This window comes from Sus scrofa, chromosome 5 (assembly GCF_054392235.1).
Source record: "Sus scrofa isolate SSC_HxYL_T2T_F1_AM1 chromosome 5, Sscrofa_HxYL_maternal_Yorkshire_Landrace_v2.0, whole genome shotgun sequence".
Lineage (NCBI taxonomy): Eukaryota > Metazoa > Chordata > Mammalia > Artiodactyla > Suidae > Sus > Sus scrofa.
In genome coordinates, this window is record NC_139387.1 from 105551393 (window position 1) to 105577736 (window position 26344).

The 26344-nt window shown below is 36.1% G+C and overlaps 1 protein-coding gene across 45 annotated transcripts in view; it reads right to left on the reverse strand.

The window, feature by feature from the left end:
* Positions 1 to 26344, reverse strand: part of TMTC2 (transmembrane O-mannosyltransferase targeting cadherins 2) — a 949512-nt gene that overhangs the window by 172497 nt on the left and 750671 nt on the right. For 9 of the 45 annotated variants that reach the window (XR_014804553.1, XR_014804559.1, XR_014804556.1 and 6 more), the window contains one exon: positions 2902 to 3024. The exons of 33 other annotated variants lie outside the window; for them this stretch is intronic. The gene's annotated coding sequence lies outside the window, so the exon portion shown is untranslated. Of the gene's footprint in view, positions 1 to 2714; positions 3025 to 26344 lie in introns of those variants that run through there. 3 more of the 45 variants (XR_014804555.1, XR_014804550.1, XR_014804534.1) reach the window with 1 other exon arrangement.

Consider the following 26344-nt stretch of genomic DNA (forward strand, 5'->3'; position numbering starts at 1 on the left):
ATGTTCAGAGCACCACTATTCAAAATAGCCAAGACACAGAAGCAACCTAAATATCCTTCAACAGATAAACGAATTAGGAAGAGGTGGTACATATACACAATGGAATGCTAATCAGCCATAAAAAAAGAACAAAATAATACCATTTGCAGCAACATGGCATGCAACTAGAAATTCTTATATTCTAATATATGAATGAAGTAAGTCAGAAAGAGAAAAACAAATGCCTTATAGCTAGATGCAACTAGAGATTCTTGTACTCTAGTATATAAATAAGTCAGAAAGAGAAAAACAAATGCCTTTTATCACTTACATGTGGAATCTCAAGTATGGGACAAATAAACTTATCTAAAAAACAAACAGACTCACAGACATAGAAAACAGACTTGTGGTTGCCAAGGGAGAAGGGGGAGGGAGTGGGATGGACTGGGAGTTTGGAGTTAATAGATGTAACTATTATATTTAGTGTGGATAAACAATAAACAGGAAGCTATATCCAATCTCCTGGGATAGACTATGATGGAAAATATTTTTTAAAATGTATATATATATATATATATATGACTGAGTAACTTTGGTGTACAGAAGAAATTGTCACAACATTGTAAATCAGCTATAATGAAAAAAAAACTGCATTGCTTCAATAAAATGCTATAGGCAAACATACGTTTTAACTTCTGTCAGAGAGCTCTTTCTGCCTGTTGCAAGACATGTTTCACAGTACTGGTAAATGACTTAAGCTTAAGAACAAAGACCTAAAGGCATAAATGACTTAACTGTTATGTGCCTAGAGATCAGAGTAAGAGCTTAACCCTTTACCACCTAAGTGGCTTTTTAAATAGTAAAAGAACTTCTATAATAGTAACAAACCCTGTATCATCCACCCATAGCCACTTCTCACTTGATCTCATCTAAAGAGCACAATAAAAGCAGTGTGGATTCTTGAGGTGGGCTCTTGGTCCCTGAGACCTTGAGTCCCCCGGCTCCCACCTTTACTTAAGATAAATGTCTCTGTGTCTTGTTTTATGTTAACTATTTTTCCTTAAGTTCCACAGCACCTGTTCTTCAGCCCCATCCTGCTGAGCTGTATGATGAAAATAATGGTGAGACTTGCATAGGGTTCCATTGTTCTTGAGCCTAATGCTTTAGACTAATTTATAGGCAAAGAGAAAAAGCCTAAGGTCAAGCAAAGACAGACTAAGGAGAAATATATGTAATCACAGTGACCAAAATAGAAAACCAGTAAACACCCCAATGAAGGTAACGCAAAATAACAACTCTCCTCTAACTATAGCCATTTTCACATAGAGAATTTAGTTTGAATAATATGGAATATGCTCTGACTAAATAAAGCAGGACGTGATGAACTTGGTTCTCAGACCAACACAAGTTCTATTATCAACTCTGATATATCATGTCAGACAGATTATTAAATATTAATGAGTGCAGTTCCTTTCATCTGACCAATAATCATAAAGTTGCCTGAAGCTTTTAAGAAAAGATTACTATGAAAGTATTTAGCCTCAATCTGGCACTAACACGGTAATTAAACAACTATGAATATTTATCCACAGTCACCTCTGACTTAAAATAGGACATTGGACATATTTTCATTTATTGTACCTTCTGTGTCAATTTCTTTCATAGTAGACATCAAGTATGCAGTTAAACTTCCACAAAATCAGATGTATAAATATATAAATTTGTTTATAACTGTAATTACTGTTATTGGGTTCCCACCTCCATGGATATCAAAAATGTTTAAATATCACAATTCATCGTATTTAAATTACTTTTGTATTAAAGGCGCGTCTTTCTTGGAAATCCACCTCCCGCACACACACGACCATCATCACCAAGCACACACCAACACGCAGGCGTGGTCCGCCTCATTTTCTCATTGACTCATCTAGGGCGGAGCTCTCTATCACCCTGGCATTAGAAGCGAGGCATCTGGCCCTCATGCCAGTTCCTGGCTTCTCTGATCTCATGGGAATGTTGTTTACACTCCTCTGCCCTACACTTCTCTTTTGTCTCCACTGACCCAGTTCATGGCTCCATACCACCGTTTGAATTGTCAGACTATATAATCCACACCCTCTTTGTCCCCAGCATAAGTCCTCTTCTGGGACTTTGATCCTTCCAACAATTCTCAATCTGAGAGACTGGTTGCTCAGGAACACTGGTTATCTTCCCACACTACGCTGGGAGTTCATGACTTTGCTGGGTGACATTGTACTGATGTGACTAAGAATTTCCTTCAGTCAGTGCCTCTCTAATCCTAGGTACCATTTAAACAAGTGTGTTTTTCCATAAGATTTGCTGCTTTCTATAATGTGGGAAGCCAAGTAATTAGTCTTCTCTCCTCATATCTAGGGGTTATTTCATCTCCTCCACTCTCTGGAGCTTGGTCCAAAAATCAGGGGATGGGCACTTCCCAGAGAAACATTGTTTCTAAGGTCTAGTCACATTCCTTTGAGACTTAGCTTCCCATAAGCTAATCAGTCTAAGCCTCACTTTCCTACCGAGATATCAATTCTTGGCTCAAATTCCAACAGGAGCTTGCTCTTCATATTTGAATGGAAGCCTCTAGCAGTGAAAGAATAACATACGTTTTCACCTCAAGCACAAATTTCTTGCAATTAAAAGTCCAGTCTTTTTAAAACATTGTCACCACTGTAGGTAAATAGACATTCTGAGATGAAGAAGCTGACTCATTTTTTTTTCTTTTGTTCTATTTTTTTCATTTCTTCCCTGAAGATACCCTGCTGCCTTAGAGGCTGAACCCATGAGAAAGGAGTAGAAAACCGTGGTTTCAGTGTTAAAACTTTGCCTAGTACACCTGCCACTGCCAAACAAATTTAGACTAGATGGGATAGCATGGGTGTTTAATAGTGCAGTCACCTGTGCTTTTTGCCTGTGTGGTTGTTCTCATGGTTCCCTCCTCAGATTCTTCGCTCCAGGTTTGTATGCTAAAATCCGAGGTATCCTAAACTCAGCTCAGTTGCGGCTTCCCCCATGGAGCATCTATGGCCAAAGAAATGGTCAATATAGTCTCTTCTTCACTAGAAATTATCATGGCATCATTTCTGTAGTACGTCATGAACTAGAAAAATTCTTATTTACATTGAAATGCTTTTGGTATGTGTCTATTTTGTTTAGCAATATTTCAAGACCCTAAATGTATTTATTGTGTCTGAGTCTCGTATTTATCACTAGTGGTGATTGTATCTGAATGCCATATTATCAGTTTACTTCATAAATTAATCAAACCATTTAGCTTTCTCCAGGGCCTATAAAATATGTATAACATGTGTTCTAACGTTAAAATGCATAAGTATATATTAGTTTCCTGGGGCTGCTGTAACAAAGTACTGCAAATTGGATGGCTTAAAAGAACATAAATTTCTCTCTCAAACATTCTTGTGACAAGAAGGCCAAAATTAAGGTGTCAGCAGGGCAATGCTTCCTCTGAATCCTGTAAGGGAGAAATCCTTGCCTCCTAGTTTCTGGTGGTGGCCATTGATCCGTAACATTGCTAAGCTTGCAACTGAATTGCTCCAATCTCTGCCTCTTTTTTCCACATGGCTTTCTCCTTGTCTGTTTCTCTCTTCACATGGATGCCCTTCTTTTTGGGTCTTTGCCCAAATTTCTCTCTTTTTAGACCAACATTAGTCCTATTAGGGCCCATCCTAATGACCTTATCTTAACTTGATTATATGCAAAAAACCTTATTTTAAATAGGTCCACATTCCATAGTTACCATGGATTTTGACTTCAGTATATCTTTTGGAGGGGCTACAATTCAACCCATGACAGTACTTGGTAATGTCTGACACATAGTGAGTATTCAAAATATACATGAAGAAAAAAATTGTCCAAATGTGAGGTGTTTTCATAATTTAATAGTACCTACTTTATATATGCCAGCTTATCAACAACATGTAGCAGCATGATCCTCTCATTAATCAAATGGACCATTTGAATTTAAACAAGTCTTCCTCTGTATTACTGCCTAGTCCTTCCCTTCCTCTCTGAAAACCTTCCTTCATTTTTCTTTCAAAGCTTTAAATCTAAGCTGACTGCTACTGTGACTTTCCTATTGCAGGTCCAAATCAAATCCATTTAATCAGTAATGGCATTGGGCCCATTAATCTATTTCATTACACCTCACAGAGAAAAATCAAACCCAAGAAATAAAAAATGATGCCATACAATACATTCACTTGCCTCTCTTAACCCAAGCCCTTAGGTCAGCTGTTCAATTTTATTGCAAATGATTTAAGATAATTTCTATTTATCAAACTTATATTGTGTCTAGATAGTTGTTGAAGCATCTCAATGGGATATGCCACTCAATTGACATAAAAATATTAAAAATCTAGCAGTGAAAACTGAACAGCACTGTACTGCATAAATGATATGTGTAGTTACTGATAATGATCTAAAAATTCAAGGATGAGTCATTAATATTGTGGATCAAATGATACCAGGTTTGTAATCTCAATAAAAATTGCTTTCATAAAAGAGTGATTAGAATATTATCACATTTCTACTGCAAAATACTAAACTCCCACAATCTTCAGTTCTTTCCAATTGTATCACTCATATTTGGCATTACTTTTAAAATTCCATATAAAATGCTTTATAGACATGGCAAGAGATCTTTCATGGCATTTACAACATAGCAACACATGAGAAAGCAGCACAGAGATAATGTTTGCTATGAATAATTTTAAAAGCATTTCCATCTGCAAGTGTAATATGTCTTAAAAAATCCACAAATGAATTAACGCTGTACCTTAGAAAATATATGGGTAAAGAGTGAAGAATGAATAATTACCCATAAATACATTTCATGACAACTATGAGTTTTTTCATACTACAATCCAAAATAAATGGCTACATGGTCCTAAACATCTCATATCATTTCACAAACATATATTGTTCTTAACCGCTATAAAATTTGAAACTCTAATGATAAAAACAACCAAAATCTCTTGTGTAAAGAAGCAGTTTGTCTTGTTTCTCTTTCATCATGACTTTCAACCTCTTGCTTGTACCCTATTGCCTGCCCCTTTTGCCCACTTGCCTCTGTGCCTCGTCTGTATAAATTATCACTTTTCATCAGCATGGCTTTCTGACATTTTCACTTTATAAAATAAAAACTTCACCTAAAGTCAACCACAGTGTAGTTTGTTTGGGGATTTTGTTTTGTTTTGTTGTTTGGTTTGTTTGTTTTTCTGAGCAATACTCTGTTCTAATAATGGCTCAGAGGTTTACTAACATTCTGACATAAGATAGTCTATCCTATTTGAGTCTAAGTTACCTTGTGTAAAATTCATCATTTCTGCTTAGTGTTGAGATATTATAAAGCAGTCTACAAAAGACTAGCATATAGTATATAAGGAACAAATGACAGTCCCATTCTCAGCTGCAGCCATTCCAAAAAGCATTTCAGAAAAAAATCATGTAATTGTGTTGAATGACTCTACTTAAGTAACATCCATTCTCTTTTTGGCCCAAATTGTTCCTGGGCACAGGTCTTGCTCATCCATAGTTTGTGGCCATTTTCTTTCCCACGATGACTCTTTTGTTTTGTCAACTCCCATATGTTTTCAACCCATCCTAAATTTGATGTGTTCATATACTGTTTCTCTAGCAAAACTAGGTGTGAATATTCTACCTCAAACTTCTTTGTGTATTTTTACCCATCCTCATCCTCTTTCCTCAGTTGTCAGAAGAGTAATTGACTTTATTGGAACCCTTCTCTTGAGAATATACTTTCTCTCATATCCAAATAGCTATTATTCAGATGTTTGCTCAGATGCCATTTATTCAACGAGGTCTAACTGGATACCCTCTATTTAAAATTCAAACTACTAACACATTCAGAGTCTCCATGGTTTTCTCTTATGCACTATTTTTGTTCCATACCAAGTATCAGCCACTGGCTAACTATATATTTTACTTATCAAATTGGTCTAATGTTAGTTCTTCAGAGAAAAAGTTAGCTCCACTGAATAGGAGTTCTACATTTGTTCAGTAATGATACTGGGAACAATGTGTCTATTCAGTAAATGTTCACTGGATAAATAAATAAATGTCTTTTTAATCTACCAACCAATTTTATAACCCTTGGATGATAAAATATCATTAACACTTTATAAAAACCTTAAAATGGAAAAAATAGGTTTTTTAAAAGTAGGACAAAACGAATGCAAATATATTTGCCTTAAAAAGGTAAATGAGCTCATCTGAGCTCTTTAAAATCAGAGGGAGATGAGGGAGAAGTGAGGGAGACATGAGTCCGTGTACAGATGGAGGGGAGAGAAGAACTGGGATTTCAGGTTGGAGATTAAAAAAAGAAAAATCTCAACTTGTGAAAAGAAAACCTATAAAACTAAGTGATTCAGAGATTATAAAGCAAAGAAGTACAGTCTTTTATGATGTTATTTAAAACAAACAAAACGGGTTTGGAGTTATAAAACAGAGTCAAAATCAAGCAACATGGAGGACTAAGAGGTTCCAACATTCATCTCCTCCACAAAAACAATTTTAAAAATAAACTACAAAAAGATGAAAATAGCTCTAAGAAAACTATGGACTGCAAAGTGGCAGCACCAGTAATTCTGTAAAGCTCAAAAACCCAGAAAAGGGAGTTTACTCCTTAGGGAAAAGGAGAGCAAGTGAGCCCCAGCAAGTCTAACCCACAGTCTTCAGCAACACTTAAACCAGCTGACAGCGCTGCTCAGATTCCCCTCTGGTTTGTCTTCTCCCAAGGCTAGGGCTGTCTCTGTAGGGACAGCTGCCTGCAGGTGCCCTTGTTGCTGCCATGCCCTGCTCTCAATATCAGGATGTCATAGTGCCTCATCATCTACGAGACCATGACTGATGCTCTCCACCTAGCCCCCACGTCTCAGCTGTGACTTTGGCCATTACCAGGACTAAACTTGTGTTTCTCTGCACCCCTCCCTCAGATCTTAAGCCAGGGCTTTGACCTGTCATCACCAGGCTGTACTGCTGGAGCCCTTTGCCCTAGTCCCACGATTCTAATTGTTGGCTTTGACATGTCCTTACCAGAACTGCACTGCTCTTCCTCTGTGTCCTGTGCACTAAGGCCGGAGTTGAGACTGTGGTCCACAATCCTCAGGATATACTGCTCTTGCCTTCTACCCATTAGACCAAAGTCACTGCTGAATCCTGTTATCCCAGAACCCACACTGCAACTGTGTCCTCCTCCCAGGCCTAAATCCCTGCTGTGAGCCCCACAGACTCAGTACCCACTTCCACAGACAGGTATATTCTTTCACTTCAGACACTGGCATCAGTGCATCTGTGCTTCAGAACCAAGAAGCTCTTATAGTTCTGCATGTGCCCTATCTCTGCCCCTCCCCCCCGCTGCTCTGAATGCCAGTGTGTCAGATCTGCCACTGAGAAGGAACCCTTCAGTTATAATTTCTTATTAAGGGCAAAAAAGGAAAATATGAGGACAGTAGGAGCCTTAACTTCTGAGGATCTCCATAGCACAAGCCATTTATGTAAGCCACAGAACCTCCTCAGTCTTGACCATGCAAGAGCCCACCGTCTTTGCTGCTGTTGATCTCAGTAGATGGAGCTGCAAAAACTTCACTATAATATTTGTAAATATTTATGTACCCAGCATATAAGCACCTAAATATTCAAAGCAAATCTTATCGGCCCTACAGGATAAATATACATCAATATAGTAATAGTAGAAGACTTTAATATTCCCACTTAATCAGTAGATAATCATTCAGGCAGCCAGAATAACAATAAGAAAGTGGTGGACATAGACTACATATTAGACAAGATGGATTACCAGACATCTAAAAAGTAATGTATCCAAAAAAAAAAAACAGAATACACATTCTTCTCAAGTGCATATGGAACTTTTTTCAGGAAAAAATACATACATTGCCCCCCCCCCAAAAGTCATAATAAATTGAAAAGGATTAAAATCACATCAAGCATCATTTTCAATCACAGTGATATAAAATAGAAATCTATTATAAGAGGACTGAGAAATTCACAAATATATGGAGATTAAGCAAAATGCAACTGAATAACCAACACTCAAAGAAGAAATCCAAAGGATAAAAATATCCTGAACAAATGAAAATACAGTACAACATATCAAAACTTATGAAACACAGTAAAAGCAATTCTAAATGGAAATTTACAGCAATAAATACCTGCAGTAAGAAACAAGAAAGATCTCAAATAATCTAATTTAAAGGAACACCTCAAGGAACTAGAAAATGAAGAAAAAACTAAGGCTAGAGTTAGTAGGAGGAAGAAAATAAAAAACAAAGTGAAAATAAATGAAATAGAGACTAAAGACAACAGAAAAGATCAATGAAACTAGAGCTTTTTTTAAAAAAGATAAAATTGGCAAAGCTTTAGCTAGATTCACAAAGAATAAAAGAGAAAGAACTCAAAGTTAGAAAGAAAAGACATTATAACTGACACCACAGATATACAAAGGATCTAAGAGACTGCTAAGACCAATTATATTCCAGCATTTTGCACAACTGGAAGAAATGGATAAAATCCTAGAAATATACAAACTATGAAACTGAATCATGGGGGAAGAAAGATCTGAACAAACCAGTTACTAGTAAGGAGACTGAATCAGTTATCAAAGTCTCCCAGCAAACAAAAATCAAAAGTTGAGGACCATATGGCTTCACCATGAATTCTACCAAGCATTTACTAAAGCATCAATATCACTCCACCTCAAATTCTTCCAAGAAATAGAAGAGAAACACTTGCAAACTAATTTTGTAGGGTCATCTTACACTGATACGCAAAACAGACAAGGAAACTACAAGGAAATAATATGACAGGCCAATAACTCTGATGAAGAGATACAAAAACTGTTAACAAAATGCTACTAAGTTGAATTCAAGGTCATCTTAAAAGAATCATATACCACGATCAAAGGGGATATATGCCTTGGATGTAAGGGGTTCAACACATGCAAATCATTAAATGTTATATACCACATTAACAGAACAATCAAAATTCATATGACCATATCCATCAATATTTTAAAACAATAAAATTCAACATTCTTTAATAATAAAAACTCTCAAAAAGTCACCTATAGAGGAATGTGCCTCAATAACAGACTACAGCTAATATTATACTCAACGCTGAAAGCTAGAAGCCTTTCCTTGAGATCAGTAACAAGATAAGGTGCTTGCCCTCAGCACTTAAATAAGCATAGTACTGAAATCTATCCCTAGTAAGGCATAAAAAAAGAAATTAAGGCGTTCCCACTGTGGCACAGCAGAAACAAATCTGACTAGGAACCATGAGGTTGCGGGTTTGATCCCTGGCCGTGCTCAGTGGGTTAAGGATCTGGCATTGCTATGAGCTGTGGTGTGGTTGCTTACATGGCTCAGATCTGGCATTGCTGTGGCTCTGGCATAGGCTGGCAGCAACAGCTCCAGTTAGACCCCTCACTTGAGAACCTCCATATGCTGTGTGTGCAGCCCTGTAAAGACAAAAGACAAAAGACAAAAAAAAAAAAAAATAAAGAAATTAAAAACATCTATCCAATCGAAAAGAAAGTAAAACACTCTCCTTGTAGATAATGTAATATTACATATACAAAACTAAATATTCAATCAAAAAAATTTTTAAATAATAAAAAATTAATAAAGTTGCAGAATATAAAACATACAAAAATGCCTTTCTATATACAGTGAACTGTCTAAAAGAGGAATTATGAGAGAAATCTCATTTATAATTATATCAAAAACAATACAACACTTCAGAATAAATTAACCAAGGAAGTGAATTACTTGTACACTGAAAACCATGTGATATTGATAAAGAAATTAGGGAAAACACAAATGTAAAGGTACACTGTGCACTTGAATTGGAAAAATTAATATCACTAAAATTTCTATACTATTCAAAGCAATCTAGAGTCACTGCAATCCCTATCAAAATTCCAATGGCATTTCCCTATAGAATTAGAACAAATAACCTTAAAATTATGGAACTACATAAGACCTTGTATGGAACTACAAAAGACCTTGAATAGCCAAAGCAATCTTAAGAAAAAAGAACAAAGCTTAAAGTACTATACTTCCTGATTTCGAACTATAAAACAAATCTGTAGTATTCAAAATAGCGTAGTATTGGCTTAAAAACAGGCAAATAGACAAGTGGAACAGATTGGAGAGCCGAGAACTAAACCTACACATATACAGTCAACTAATTTTTGACAGGGATACCAAGAAAACAATGAATAGAGATAGTCTCATCAATAAACAGTGTTGGGGAAATATTCACACACAAAAGAATGAAACTGGACTCCTACCATAAACTACTGACAAAAATTAACTCAATATAGATTAAAGACTTGACCATAAGACATGAAACCGTAAAAATCTTAGAAGAAATCATAGGGGAAAATCCTTGACATCAATCTTACAAATGATTTCTTAGATTAAAAAAAGCATAGACAATAAAAGCTAAAATAACTAAGTAGAAGTATATCAAACTGAGGAGCTTCTGCTTAACTAAAGAAAAAATCAACAAAATGAAAAGGCAACCCATGAAATGGGGGAAAATATTTGCAAGCCATCTCTCTGATAATGGATTGACACCAAAACTATATAAAGAACTCATACACGCTAGCAACCAAAATCTCCATTGACAGAAGAATGGATAAAGAAGATGCGGTACTTATGTGCTATGGAGTATTACTCAACTATAGAAAGAATGAAATCATGTCATTTGCCACAACAGGGATATACCTACAGATTATCATACGAAGTGAACTAAATAAGACAAAAACAAATAGCATATGATATCACATGTGAAATACCAAAAAATATTAGAAATGAAATTTTTTATAAAACAGAGACTCAAAGAATTCAAAAACAAACTTAATGGTTACCAAAGGGAAAAGATTGAGGAAGGGATAAATTAGGAGTTTGGAATTAATATATACACACCTCTATACATAAAATAGATAACTAACGAAGACTTACTGTATAGCACAGGGAACTCTATTCAATACTCTATAGTAACCTATATGGGAAACAATCTAAAAAAGAGACTGTATGTATATGTGTAACTGAGTCATTTTGCTGCACACTAGAAACTAACACACATTGTAACAAGTGTACTCCAATATAAAATAAAAATTAAATTAAAAAAAAGAACTCCTGCAACTCAATAGCAAAAAAGCAAATAGTCCATTTGAAAAAGTCAATACCAGAAAGCAAAACTATGGAACAAAAGGGATATTAGAAAATGATTAGTATGAGGAAACTACTGTTTTTTTTGTTTTTTTTTTTAGGGCCACACCCATTGCACATAGAAGATCCCAGGCTAGGAGTCCAATCAGAACTGCAGTGGCCAGCCTATGCGGCTGCCAGAGCAACAGTGAGATCCGAGCCGCGACTGTGTCCTACACTGCAGCTCACAGCAACGCCAGATCCCCAATCCGCTGAGAAAAGCCAGGGATTGAACCCACATCCTCATGGATCGAACTAGTTGGATTTGTTTCCGCTGAATCACTAAGGGAACTCCAACAATTCATTTATTTAGTGTAGACAGGTAAATGGATAAATAATACCAGTTGGAATGATAATCAAAAGTAAAGATAGAAGAGCTAACAAATAGAATGAATGTGGCAGAGCTCACTGACATCTATTGAGCTTTATACATAGAAAGATACTCCCTACATTCTCATAAAACAATAAATATGACCTGAATCTCCACTACAAAAAAGCTCCATAGATCCCAAAATATAAATATTGTACTGGTATCATTATCTGACAAATGTAAAAGGAAACTAAAAATTTTTAACATCAAAATCAGAAAACCAAAATACTCCACCAAATCAAAATTAAAAAATTCCTAAACAATCTTCCATGAAAGAAGCAGATCAATCAAAATATTATAAAATCTAGAAAATATTTAAATCAAGACATTCTATATTGAAACCAAAAGAATATAACTAACACCATGTTAAGGTAATTCGTAACCGAAATTTTATGTCAATAAAAATAGTTAAAAGAAACTACCTGAATCAAAATGTTAGAAAACATCATAAACAAAAGAAAAATGTAGGGGGTAATTTTTAATGATTAAAAACAGGAATTATTTTAATTCCTGAAAAAAACACAAACAACAAAATTCAAAACTAATTTTCAAAATAACTAGTCAACAAACTACTGACCAAGTCATGAAGAAAAGTTTGGGGTAATGTGAGAAAAACAATGTATGTGTGTATGTATGTGTGACTGGGTCACTTTGCTTGCTGTACAGCAGAAACTGGCACAACACTGTCAACCAACTGTAATGGAAAAACTAAAATCATAAAAAAGGAAAAGAAAAAAAAGTTGGAGAACAAATCCCTAAAATTTAAAAACATCAAATTAAAGTGAGAAAAGTAGGAAAAAACCACAAAAATCTTTCTCATTAATAGATTAGAAAACCTGTGTAAAACGAAAATTTTTCTAGAAAAACAGAAACTGCATTTGCAATCAAATCTTAAATATGTCAATTCCCACAAAAGAAATAATGTTGATAAAATGAAATCTCCCTGTAAAAGCCTAGGCATAGATGATTTTACCTGAAAAATTTATAAAATTCTTAACAAATAGATCATCTCAAAGTTATTTAAACCCTTCTCCACCATAGATTAAAAAAAAATAAAACAAATAGCTAAATTCTTTGTTTTCAAAGCAAGCATAACACAGGTACCAAAACCTGTCAAATACTGCATAAAAATACTAAGTTCAATATCATTTATGAATTATGAGATATTAATTATAAAATATTTTCTAACAGAATTTAGTGTATCATCATATTAGCAATATGTCATTTCCAAGAAAATTTTATTCCAGACATAAGGATTGTTCAAAATTATAAACTATTAATATAATTTAACATATTAATAAGCCTAAGGAGAAATGTCATACTATCCATAGGTATTTATAATATAAAATAATAATTTATATACTTTGTTTTTTTGGCCATGCCTGTGGCATGTGGAAGTTCCTGGGCCAGGGATCAAACCCATGCCACAGTGGCGACCCAAGCCCATGCAGTGACAACACTGGATACTTAACTCACTGTATCACAAGAGAACTCCTATAGGCATGTTAAAATGACAAAATATGTTTATCTTAGCTCAAAAAGCTTAATGGAAAACCACTGGAAATTTTCCCTAGCAAAGTCAGAGACAAGATAAGGCTGCCCATCATTACATTAGCATAATATTATACTTAAATTACTGGCCAAAATATTTTGACACACACAAAAAAACTGGTGACGTAAAATTTGGAAATAAGGTGGCCTTACGATTTACAGATGATACAATTAAATAGCTATAAAATGGGAGAGAATCAACAATTATTCTATAAGAACTCATTCCACTTAGCATAGTATTACATAAAACCTCAATACGCATAAAGTGCTATTTAAATACGATAGTTTGAACTATATTGGACAATTATTTTTGTTATGTATGTAAAAATATCAGCAATTAAATTAACAACTACCAGCAGCAATTAGTAAAAATGACATAATAAAGCTGTAACAGAAGACCCCACTTAAAAGGGTATAAAAAAAATATGATATCTACAAATAAACTTAACTAGAAATAAATAAATAAGATCTTCGACTAGAAATTTTAAAACACTTATGAAGGAAGAAAACTCAGGTTATAAGATAACATGATGTCAATTAAAAAAATTTTTCTAACTAAACAGGTTATTCTAAATCTTAGATGAAAAATAAATATGAATAACCAGGAAATTTATTTTAAAAAAGGTCAATAGGAGTTCCCGTCGTGGCTCAGTGGTTAACGATTCTGACTAGGAACCATGAGGTTGCAGGTTCAATCCCTGGCCTTGCTCAGTGGGTTAAGGATCCGGCATTGCTGTGAGCTGTGGTGTAGATTGCAGACGCAACTCAGATCCCACGTTGCTGTGGCTGTGGCATAGGCGGGCGTCTACAGTTCCGATTGGACCCCTAGCCTGGGGACCTCCACATGCTTTGGGAGTGGCACTAGGAAAGGCAAAAAGACAAAAAATTAAAAAATAAAAAATAAATAAAGGTCAATGAAGGCCATTAATCCACTAAGATAGAATATAACATAAAATTTTCATAATTTAAACAAGATAGTACATTAACCATATAGAAGTAGAAGAAAACATAGAAATACACACATATACCTGATATTTTTATCTTTTTTTTTTTTGTCTTTTTGCCATTTCTTGGGCTGCTCCTGCGGCATATGGAGGTTCCCAGGCTAGGGGTCCAATCGGAGCTGCAGCCACCAGCCCACACCAGAGCCACAGCAACACGGGATCCGAGCCACGTCTGCGACCTACACCACAGCTCACGGCAATGCCAGATCCTTAACCCACTGAGCAAGGCCAGGGATCAAACCCGCATCCTCATGTTTCCTAGTCAGATTCATTAACCACTGAGCCATGACGGGAACTCCTCATGATATTTTTATATATGAACATGTTTGGATCACAAATTAGGAAAATTTTTGGGAAAACTGGCTAACCCATCAATATACAAGTAAATTTGGAACTGCATTTTATATCATACATTATTAAAAAATTCAAAAGATCAAATATTGAAATGTCAAATTTTAACATAGGCCTATGGTTCAGCTGTGAAATGAATGACCCTAATTTGCTTTTGTAAAACCAGAATGACCTAATTACAGAACCTAATTTCCTAATCCACTGGACATATTGAACATTTTGCAGCTGTTCATTTTCATCTGAAACCCTCCAATCTTTGGCTTCAGGGATTTCAGGTTTCAGTGTAGACTCAGGCCAGGCAAACAGTTACTTGTTTAGGATGCCAATACATTAAAAAAAAAAAAAATACTATCATTTTACTGAAAAAGTGATGAGAAGAAAAATAAATTCCCAAGACATTTCCTCAGTATATATATTTTTTCCTAGTTATATTAGTTGATTAAACTTCTTGAGTCTGAGAGAAATACTTCTTTGACTTACTTTCCATAAACAATGTTCTATGGAGGTAGTTTTTTGTTTTTGTTTTTTCCTTTAACTCCAAGACTTTTGTTTTGCTCAGGATTAGACAAAGCAAGATATTATCCTTTTCCAACATCCTCCCATGCAAGTGTTTAGCCTCTTCTCTGGATGAATAAGAAACAGCCACTTAGAGTGATGTTGGAATGACATCCAGCTATTGGCTTTACTGTAGACATTAAATCTTCCGATTGCCCCGGTTCTTTAACCTCTTCTTCCTTGAGGCTTTCATGTGTTTAGATACTATTGTTTTCCCCAGTTGGGTCCTCCCCTTCAGAGATCTCATCTATACTCATAATGCAAAAATAAAAAAATACGCATCAACTACTCCAAAACCTATGAAGTTATAGAAAACCTTTGGCCCCAGACCATTATTACCAATTTCCTACAAACTGTTTCCTTAAGTCAGGCACAACCACATGAAGGCAGTCTAACATAGTCGTTAAGAGCAATGGAGCCAGACTGCCAAGGTTCAAATCCCAAGTTAGCCAATTACTAAACATGTGCTCCTGCACAAGTTACTCAGTTTCACTGTGGTTCAGTTTCTCCAGATAGTTAAATGACTCAATATTTGTAAACCATGAAGAACAGTGTATAAGACAGAGTAACAGCTATTTAAGTGTTAAGTGAATTTATTTATTTGTTTGTTCGTTTCTTTATTTATATGATTTTAGGGCTGCACCCACAGCATATGGAAATTCCCAGGCTAGGGGTTGAATCATAACCACAGCTGCCAGCCTACACCACAGCCATAGCAACACAGGATCCAAGCAGAGTCTGAGACCTACACCACAGCTCATGGCAATGCCAGATCCTTAACCCCCTGAAGGAAGCCAGGGATCGAACCCACAACCTCATGGTTACTAGTCAGATTCATTTCTGTTGCACCACAACAGGAACTCCCCAAGTGAATATAAATAATAACAAATGAGGCATGTTCCTAACGGGATCTCCAAGGAACTTATCCACATGTTTCAGGAGAAACAGCCAAGAGTTAGACATCTGTCATCCAGGATTTTGATGACCTATCAGCCTTAACCAGGGAAGTAAGGTAGTTGACAGTAAAGGGACTTTTGTCCCTTAACTCTACATCTTTTTAGAGCAGCTAGAGAGAAGGTGTTGAGATATCCTAAAGAGACCTACCCTAAACCTCCCTTTGACTTTCAGTAATAGGAAGGAAATGAGAGCGTAGACAACACTTCCTCCCTACTCCAAGACCTTTGGCCCCAAACCAGGCATAGATTGTGATGGGGAGAGGATACGAGATTTGAGTTATAAACTAGAGTAGACTTTTTAATAACTTAGAGAAAACTATAGAATCTGCCCAAGACATCATTAAGAGATCCGCTACCTAGAAGGGAAGGAAGATTTGGCATCACACAGATAGGAGCAATGATTATAGAGAAAAATATAAATCCTTTTAAAGTATGTACCTCACAAAGCTCAGACTCTCCAATAAACCTGTCATACTATATACAGCTATAAAGAGCTTTGACATATGAGAGGCAGGGTATGGCGTTCAAATGGCTCTAGCTGCAAAAACTTCTGCAAAATTGAAAATATTTTCATCAAATAAAAAAAATCAATGACATTTGACAGAAACCAGGAATCATTTAAAATAGCCTATATTACAAATGATTTTATTACTATAATGATAAAAGCCTCATATTAAAAATGACTCTTTTGCCCAATATAATTTCATTAAACTCAGAAATTTCTATAGGTGATATGTCTTAACACACAGTTATACATATGCATAGTCAAAATTTATAAATTAAGTCATATTTTTGGCAAAATAAAAATTCTAAAATATTCCTCTCATTCATTATTTAATGAGTTAGAAAACATAAAGAGAATGCAAATAAAAGTCATAAACAAGGCAGGCAATAAAGAAAAGTAGACAACCACCTCTACTGTGTTATTTAGAGAATGAAAACTATCTGGAGGGAGCCCCCTTCGTGGCTCAGCAGTTAACAAACCCAGCCAGGATCCATGAGGATGCGGGTTTGATCCCTGGCCATGTTCAGTGGGTTAAGGATCTGGTGTGGCCGTGAGCTGAGGTGTAGGCTGCAGACACGGCTTGGATCCGGCATTGCTGTAGCTATGATGTAAACCGGCAGCTGCAGCTCCAATTCAACCCCAGCCTGGTAACTTGCATATGCCATAGGTGCGGCCCTAAAAAGCAAAAGGGAAGAAAAAGAAAAGAAAAGTATCTACAGATGCAGAATTGTATTTGAATGATATCTTGCCCATTGCATTTGTTGACTAATGAACTGATTTTCTCATCCTTCAATGCTGCTGTTACCACCCTGGGATTAGAATGAAAAAGCTGGGGTCGGGGAGGCACTATTTCAGAAAGACAAATTAAGTCAGGTTGTTAACATTTAAAACACTTAATACCCTAACAAATATGGAGCAAGCATTAAATATACATAAATTTTTGACTGTTTCTTTTAATCACTGGGATGGGATGAGCTTACACATTCCCATGAAAGTCCACTAGTTTATTAGTTAAAAGTTGAGACTTTTGCTTTAGTAAAGAACTGTAACAGAGAATTGAAATCCTCCACTTTTAGATTAATGAAGGAATGAAGAACAGAGAGCAGATACAAGAGACAACATAAGGATATTAACAAATAAATCACAAATGATTATTTGTTAAGAGCAAGTCTTTGGGGGAGGAGGGGCACAGCCAAAAGAAAAGGGAGATCCAGCTAGGTCCTTCTCCACCTAAGAAAGTTTACCAAAATAGTTTGCTTTTTGATTTAACACCAATAGAAGACAAGGGGGGTGGGGGCATGAAAAATGGATAATATAGGGTAGAGGTGGAGATCCAGATGATGTGACTGCAAATTGACGGTGCCAAAGAATGCAGGCAACCTAGAAACTAGGAGCCATCAATATAGGAGCCACCCCTAGAGCCTTCAGAGAGCATATCCTTGAACCCATGATGAACTGGAGCTTCTAGCCTCTAGAACAATAATAGAATAGATTTCTGTTGTTTTAGCCACCAAGTTAATGGCACTTTATTAAGACAAACCCAGAGAACTAATACAGATTTTGGTTATAAGAATCTGTCTATTATACAAAGGCCTATAAAGCAATGGAGATAGAAGATTTCTCCTTTGTGTCTGTTTCTTTAGTCCCTCTCATGCCCTCAATACAGTTGACACTTGAACAACACAGGTTTGAACTGTGCGGGTCCACTTGTTTGCCAATTTTTCACTAAATACATTCTACAGTACTACCTGATCCAAGGTTGGTTGAATCAGCAAAGGCAGAATCACAGACACAGAGGGCCACTGAAAAGTTACGCATGTATGGATTTTCGACGGCAAATGAGGTGGGGGGTCAGCACGCCTAATGCTGTCATTGTTCAAAGATCAACTGTAATTCTCTCTAAACCTGAATCCATAAAGACCATAGAGAAATTTACTATAAACACCTTTTCCAAATAAGTTTCAGCTGGTTCCTTCAGGCATTTTAGGCATTCTGTACACTTTCAGAATCTCTACATATGTCAACATTTCAATTATTCCAAACCCCTGCCCCTTCTTCCTCCTTTTCTTCCTCCTTCCTGTCCTTCTCTCTCATCTATTTTCATATTTATCACCATCTATGCCTCTTTTACTCCTGCCTCTGCTTTCTCATTCGGTCAGATTTTAAGTTTGAAATACTCCTAGAAAACTCTTTAGGACAATTTCTCTGACAGCTGCTCACTAGTCCACCTAGTACAGGATTTCAAGGCCTTTCCAAGGAGATAGAACTCAAAGCCTCTGGCCAAGGAAAGAATTACCAGATCCTTATCATCACCCTGCCCATCTCATTGTAATATCACCCCACCTCTTTGAGCAACCTGGACTGCTCCTTCTTGCCCTTTACTGGGAAACGTGTGTTTCCCACTCCTCACCCCACCCCTGTAGGGGCAACACACACCCCCAATCAACCAGCAAGTGTATCAGAAGGCCCTGTCTTTCCCCAGCCAACCAGCAAGTGTATTGGAAGAATCCATCCTTCCCCAACCAATCAGCAGCCCAACAGGTGTATGGTAAGACTTCTGCTTTCTCTTCTTTGTCTCTGGGATATAAAAACAGACATGACCATGCACTTGGGATCAGCTCTCCCTGATTATCAGGAAGTTGGCCCACTGTTTTAAAGTGTCTCTTGCCTCAATACACTTGTCTTTTCTTCACCTTGTTTTGAATCTGGAAAATTCATTTTCCAACCCACATGCATGGACAACAACAGCTAGTATACACAGCTAAGAGGGCCGCGCGTACCCACTCCTTAACCTGTTCTGTAGGAAACTTCTGCTCCAGTTTCCCAATGTCCCTCTGGAAGATAGCCACAACAAAAGGAGATGACCATCATCCAGACATTCTAGAGAGAAGTAATTCTCAAAGTGTGGTCCCCAGACTAGCAGAAATCAATAATACTTGAGGGATAGTTAGGAGTGCAAAATTTCTAGCCAAACCCTAGACCTACTAAATTAGAAACTCTGGGGTTGAGGTCCTGCCATTTCTGTTTTAATAAGCTCTCCAGGTGATTCTGATGCATGTCAAAGTTTAAGAATTTCTGCTGCAGATGATGTTTAGCAAAGTAACTCTTCACATACAAAAGCTAATTAGTCTAGGTCAGAGGAGTGAGCTAGAAACAAGTCAGTAGAGTTAATTATGAGAGAGACAGTGAAAAAGCTAGGGCTGTATCTGGAGTTCCTTTCCTGATGTTTATTCAAATGGTTCACTCTGGTGGAGGGAAAGGTTGAACCATGTAGGGCTTTGAGGATGTCACCAGGAAATCATATTTTCCTCCAAATATTATGTGAACTCATTGGAATTTTTCAGTGGGAGAATTGGCATAATTTACTCAGCTGCTGTGTGAATAGGCTATAAGTGGGGCAAGACAAGAAAACAGGCAAGACAACTTAGAAATCTTATTAATTTGGATGAGAGTGGCAGCAGATGAGATAAAAAGAATGGATGACCCTTAAAGGTGAAATCAATAGAATTTATGAATGGATTGGACATGACATGTGATCGAACAAGGATACAGGGATGCATTCCAGGTGTTTGAATACTGCATACCTGAGAGGGCCTTTTATTGAGATGGGAACCAGTTTGCAGCTGGAGGCTTGGAGGGGGACATTGAGGTTAATTTTGGCATGCTGAGTTTGTTCAAGCAGAGATGACAAGTACACTTGGATATATCCTGCTGGCGCTTAGGGAAAAGACAAGACTGGTGAGCAAAACTGGGAGGAGTTCATGATTTAAAAGAGAGGATAGTTCTGAAGACAACACAATCCAGAGGAAAGGAGGGAAAGATTTTGCAGGGAATCAGGGAGATACTGAACTTTTTTTGCTATCAAAATGGATGTTCACTGAGAGAAACTAAATGATAGGATTTGAGTAAGCACTCAGAAATATTTGTCGGCATGTGTTCGCACGTGTAACTATGTTCACAAACATGTGTTTGGCGAGCTTGATAAACTGCTGGATCAACAGGATCCCAGATTTTCTTTCCCAATCATCTCTCGGTGAACTCCAAAAATTTACAGAGATTTTCTACCAATCACCCAACACGGGTAACATTTTAATACAAAGGTAAAAGAGAGAAAGAAAGTTTCCTCAAGGGAAAAAGAGTCAAATTTTAGATGTATGGTTTTTATGTAGAAAAGGGCTAGAAGAGAGTATTTATAGCAAATATACCATTATTCATAACAAAACACTAGAAAACATAGTAGATCCATAGCCAAACTTTAATGACCTATTTAATGTATTACATATTGTCAAGAGAGTTTAATAAATGGTGTTCTATTGCACACTGATGCAGTATGCAGAAACAAATAAAGTGATTTGATTTAATATACTTTCTTAAAATGTTTCTATATAACTCCTTTGCCAAGATATTACAATAGCTTGTAACTCTAAATATTTCTTCTATTATAGCCTAAAGCCCCAAAATCTATTTTTGTAAACTTGTTAATATATCCACATTCAACAACTCTAATGTTTGTATTTGAGAAAATTAATTAATGAATATTTGTCCTAAATGTTCTTTGAACGTTATAATTTTAAACAGCTGGTTTTTGTATCTAAGATAGAAAAAATTTACAGTAACCATGAAGAAAACCCCAGAAAACATAAAATTACTGCTAAATAAGAAAGCAAAAAACTAATAGTAAAATCGTGAAAATTCCAATTAACATCCTGGTTTTTACCAACAGGACTAATGGAGTATGTAAATCAGTTTTTAAAAACAAATTGAAGAGGAAAAAATTCTTTTGTAAATAATACATTTTGGTTACAAATTCACACTCGTAATTTCATAGCAAATGTGTAACACGTGTGCCACTATGAAGACGGGGCATGCTGTAATCAGACTGCTTTGTGAATTTACTATAACAAAATGATTAGACACTGGATTTAATCATGCCATGTCTGGGATTTGGCATTCTAACGACTGTAGCCCAGCTGCCAGTCCTGCCACAGTGGTAGAAACTTACCAGGCCTTTGTAATAAGCTTGTCTGGAGCTATTCCTTTGATAATTTTCAAGAGACAGAGAAAGAATTACGTATATCATCTGCATGTGCGGAGACGGCATGACTCATATGTGATGAGAGGTTTTTCTTACATATCTTACTACCCAGTGGTAACCAGATGAGTGATCACTGCCTTCAACTCAGGAAATGAGCATTTGGATAGTTTTCATGATGATGCTAATAAATTATTCTAATGAATTCTGATGAGCATGAACTAATATAAAAATCTCAAAGATTTCAAACTATATTATGCTGGAATATAGAGGAGCCTGCTACAGCCTTAGCTAGCTGCCTTTTCAAGTTCTAAAGTGATATAGTATAAATATGCTGTAAGGACTTTGATTTTGCTGCCAAATCATATCTACTAAAATTTAACAACTGAATGTATCCAGTATCTGTAGAAGAGTTAATTCTCCTGTGGTCAGATTTTGAAATGCCGCTGTTCTCTGTCTCACCAAAATCCCAAACCAGAGAGATTGTATCATATTTTCTTTTTTGACAACTAACTCATAGAATTATGATGTTAAGAGAAAAACAGAAATGTTGCAAAGAACTGCTTTAAGGGGAATATTAAGATTCTGTTTTAAGACGTTAGTCTTTTAAATGGGAGTTCCTGTCATGGCTCAGGGGTTAATGAACCTGACTAGCGTCCATGAGGACGTGGGTTCGATCCCTGGCCTCGTTCAGTGGGTTAAGGACCCGGCGTTGCTGTGGCTGTGGCATAGGCCAGCAGCTACAGCTCCGATTTGACCCCTAGCCTGGGAACTTCCATGTGCCATGGCTGTGGCCCTCAAAAGACAAAAAAAAAAAAAAAAAAAAAAAAAAAAAAAACATTTAAATGACATTACATTAAACAGATCATTTGTACTGAGCAGATAATCTGTAATTATCCTAAGAGTGTGCTTAAAAAAAAAATACTGCTAGTTGCTGTAATAACAAATCTGAAAATCTTAGCAACTTCTTAATAATAAGTGTGGATAGTTTTGCTGGCAACCCCTTCAGATTTTTCAGGGGGCAGGCACTTTATATCTTGTTGCTCAGACCATATCCAGTATCTCCATCCACTTGGCAAATAAAAATTAGGAAAGTCAAGTATGGGGCATGAATGATTTTTGGAAGCTGGGATGTGAAGTGACATGCATTAATCACTCTTGTCCACACTCCACTGTATAAAATTATAAGGAGGCTAGAAAATATAGTCTACGTGTGTGCTTAGGAGTAAAAGATAAACACACAGAATCTCTGCCACATTTGCTAAGAGGTGAAGAATTGTGATGTAAACCTAAGCAGCAGAATAAAAGTGACCATGAAAACTTGGCGATAGATGGGTATTTTGAAAAACTGTGCCCATGAAAAAGCCAAAGAGTAAACAACGTCTTAGAATGCTTTGGTACTTTGGGGGAAGGAGTAGATCTAATTCCTAAGTATATGAGATTAAACTCATCTTTGTAAATATAAATCATATTAACTCTTTCTGCCAATAGGATGGATGAGGTCAACACACTGAACTGGTTGAAGAGACCCAAATTCCTTTCTTTAGTTTTGTCCATCATTTAATGTGACTTCTAGGAAAACTTCAGGGGTTTGGGGAAATAAAATTTAATTTCTTCTAGTTTGAGCCTCTGTGGAGATCTAGCCTCATGTTAGACCTACATAGGACTGAATTTTAAATCCTGCTTTGCCCAGTATCAAATACTTCTCCCACACTTTCTTCATACATGATGTAGCTTATTGTTGGATTAAATCAAAACTATGTGAAACAAGAGACTAGCCATGTTGCTTGGCAAGGCACACAAACAGAATCCATAAACAGATATATTCAGCATTTCAAATTAAATATCACATAAAAGTAGCTTTGTGCATACAGTGTGATGCAAACTCTACACATTTCATGGTAGATATCATTAACCGAGATTTATAGTTGAAATTTACCACAAAGTCTATCTTTGTAATAGCATTTTTGAGTTAATGAGTGGGTTTTTAATTGGCATATTCTAATATCCTCAATGTTCATTTCAATTATAGAGATATTACTCTGACAGATGTTTCCAAGGGAAATGTTTTGTTTCACTATTAGTAGAGAAACATCTGCTGTTGGAAGGAGATTGCCATTTTATTCCTCCAAATCTTACATAGGCCAGTGGCCCTTCACCAAAACCATCCATCCATCTTAAACATATTTATATTATTAGGAATGAGCAACTATTTCCTTAGCATTTTCCTGGAACTCCAATTGTGTTCTGCTGAAATACATGAAAATGCTTTTGCAATTCTATAATCGTTTTATTTGCCTATATCCATACAACCCAAAACTAATAACACTAAAATAGACTTATATCCCAGTTAAAAATTATTACAAATAGAGTAACAAAAAGAGAATACCTGCAATGTAAAAGGCAATCAACCTTTATAATTATTCATCTGAAAATAACTTCAGATTTGGAAAAGGTTTTTCTCATAAATTAAAGGTTAGAAATACATCTGATATTTTCTTGAGTTCTGTGGTTGTACAGAGTTTTATCTTGACCTGATTTTTATCTTCTAAAGAGTTTTAAAGAAAATGGAATTGCATAATCCATGGTATACACCTTCCCATGAACTACTGTTTAGGAGAAGATCAAACTCTGTATGCTTTTCTTTAGTGAATACTTTAATAATTATTTTTTTAAAAATAAGTAAAACCTAACGTTCCAATATAATGACTCTTAAATATGACTGTTAACTCTCTGGGTGAACTGTGAAATAAAACAATCAGACAGTTAATTCCCTGATGAACTGTGAAATAAAACTAAGGAGGAAGATTTTACATTTTATCATTGCTTCCACCGGAATATGTGAAATTAACAGCAATAATAGCTGTATTGATTTGAGTCCATGTGTTTTTGTCTAAGCCCAATAAAAATTAATAACATCATTGTCACAAAGTAAAAATTGTTTTTCCAACCAAAGTAAATATGATGATTAAATCTCTTTTACACAATGTATTCTTTCCCCTCAGAATTATGACTAGTTCCCAAGAAGCCTAGAGGATAACTTGTTTGGAACATTGACAAAAAGAAACTAACAGTTGTTTCAAGGACATCAAGTAGTTCATAGCAATGGCTGTTTTCACACCAGCAAAGTGATGATTGCAGCAGGAAGATTAACAAGACAGTTTTTCTCAAGTCTATTTACATAAATTCAGATCCCAACTCAACAGCTGTTCTAGCTGCGTGACTCAGACCTACGCCTTAACCTTTCTATTCTTTGTCTTTCTTATCTGGAAAATGGAAATAATGATAATACCTAATTTGTGGGATTATAAGTACGAACTTTATAAAGTCCTTGTAACAGTACCTAACATACAGTAAACTATTATTGTTACTAATTTTCTATTCAAGTAAGAGATTGTAGGTGAGCACATACAAAAACAAAAAAACAACCCATAACCTGGAGTCATTCTTCTCTTTTAGACCAATGAGATTAAGTTACACGACATGTAAATTTACACATGCATTTAGTGTTTTGTGATTCTTTTTTATTGGGGTACAGTTGATGCACAATGTTATATAAGTTTCTGATGTACAACACAGTGATTTGCAATTTTTAAAGATATTCTATCTATAGTTATTATAAAAATATTGGCTATATCCTCTGTGTTCTTATACCACATACCCTTGTAGCTTATTTATTTTATATATACTAGTGTGTGCCTCTTAATCCTCTACAACTTTCTCCTTCCCCTCCCTCCTTCCCTCTCCGTACTGGTAATCACTAGTTTGTTCTATCTGTGAGTCTGTTTCTTTTTTTCATATTCACTCAATTGTTTATAAGATTCCACATATATGTGATATCATGCAGTATGTGTTTTTCTCTGTCTGCCATTGAATCATATTTTTAAGTTATGGTCTGTATCAGGCTATTTATTGGGAGCTGTGATTCTAGCAATGAAGAAGGCAGAAGTGGTCAGCCCCTCAGAGAGCTCAGAGAATTCCACCCTAGAGAGTGTTACACAGTTGTATGCCATTAACTGTTACAACCCCTTGAAGCAACCACTATGTGCTCTGTCTTTAAAATGAATAATCATGATACTGTTAATTTTAATCAGCGGTTATTTTACATTTGTTGTCTCTAGCTTCATGACAGCCAGAGGGTACCTACCACACCCTTGTTATAAGGAAGGATCTTGAGATTGCACAGAATTGAATGGCTTCTCTGAGCTCATGCAACTAATAAAATGACAGGGCCAGAATTCACCTTTCTGCCCTCATTCACTGCACTAGCTATTTCAAAGCAAGGTCTCATCTTACAGCTCCTTCAGTTCTCTACAATTTTGGGGTTTTTTTGGTCTTATTTTCCCCTGAGTGCTTTTTTCCCCCTCAGGGAACCATTCTCTATTTTCACCCCAAATCCAAAAACATTTGTTTCTCGATCTCCCTGCATGTTGGATTAACCTTTAAAAAGTACTGTTGTATTGTTCTTACCCCCAGGGATTATGTTTTAATTGGTCTGAGATATTACCTGGGCCTTGAATTTTTTTTTTAAACTCCCTAGGTGGCCTTAATGTATTGTGAACATTGAGAACCAATGAACTAAGGTATAAATGACTGCTTGGGTGGTACTTAAAGAGGGATTGGAGATATAAATTGAGGGATTAAGGTGATATAATTTGGAGAACTATACTGAAAAATAAAATTAAAATTCAGCTTGGAGTTCCTGTCGTGGCTCAGTGCTTAACAAATCCGACTAGGAACC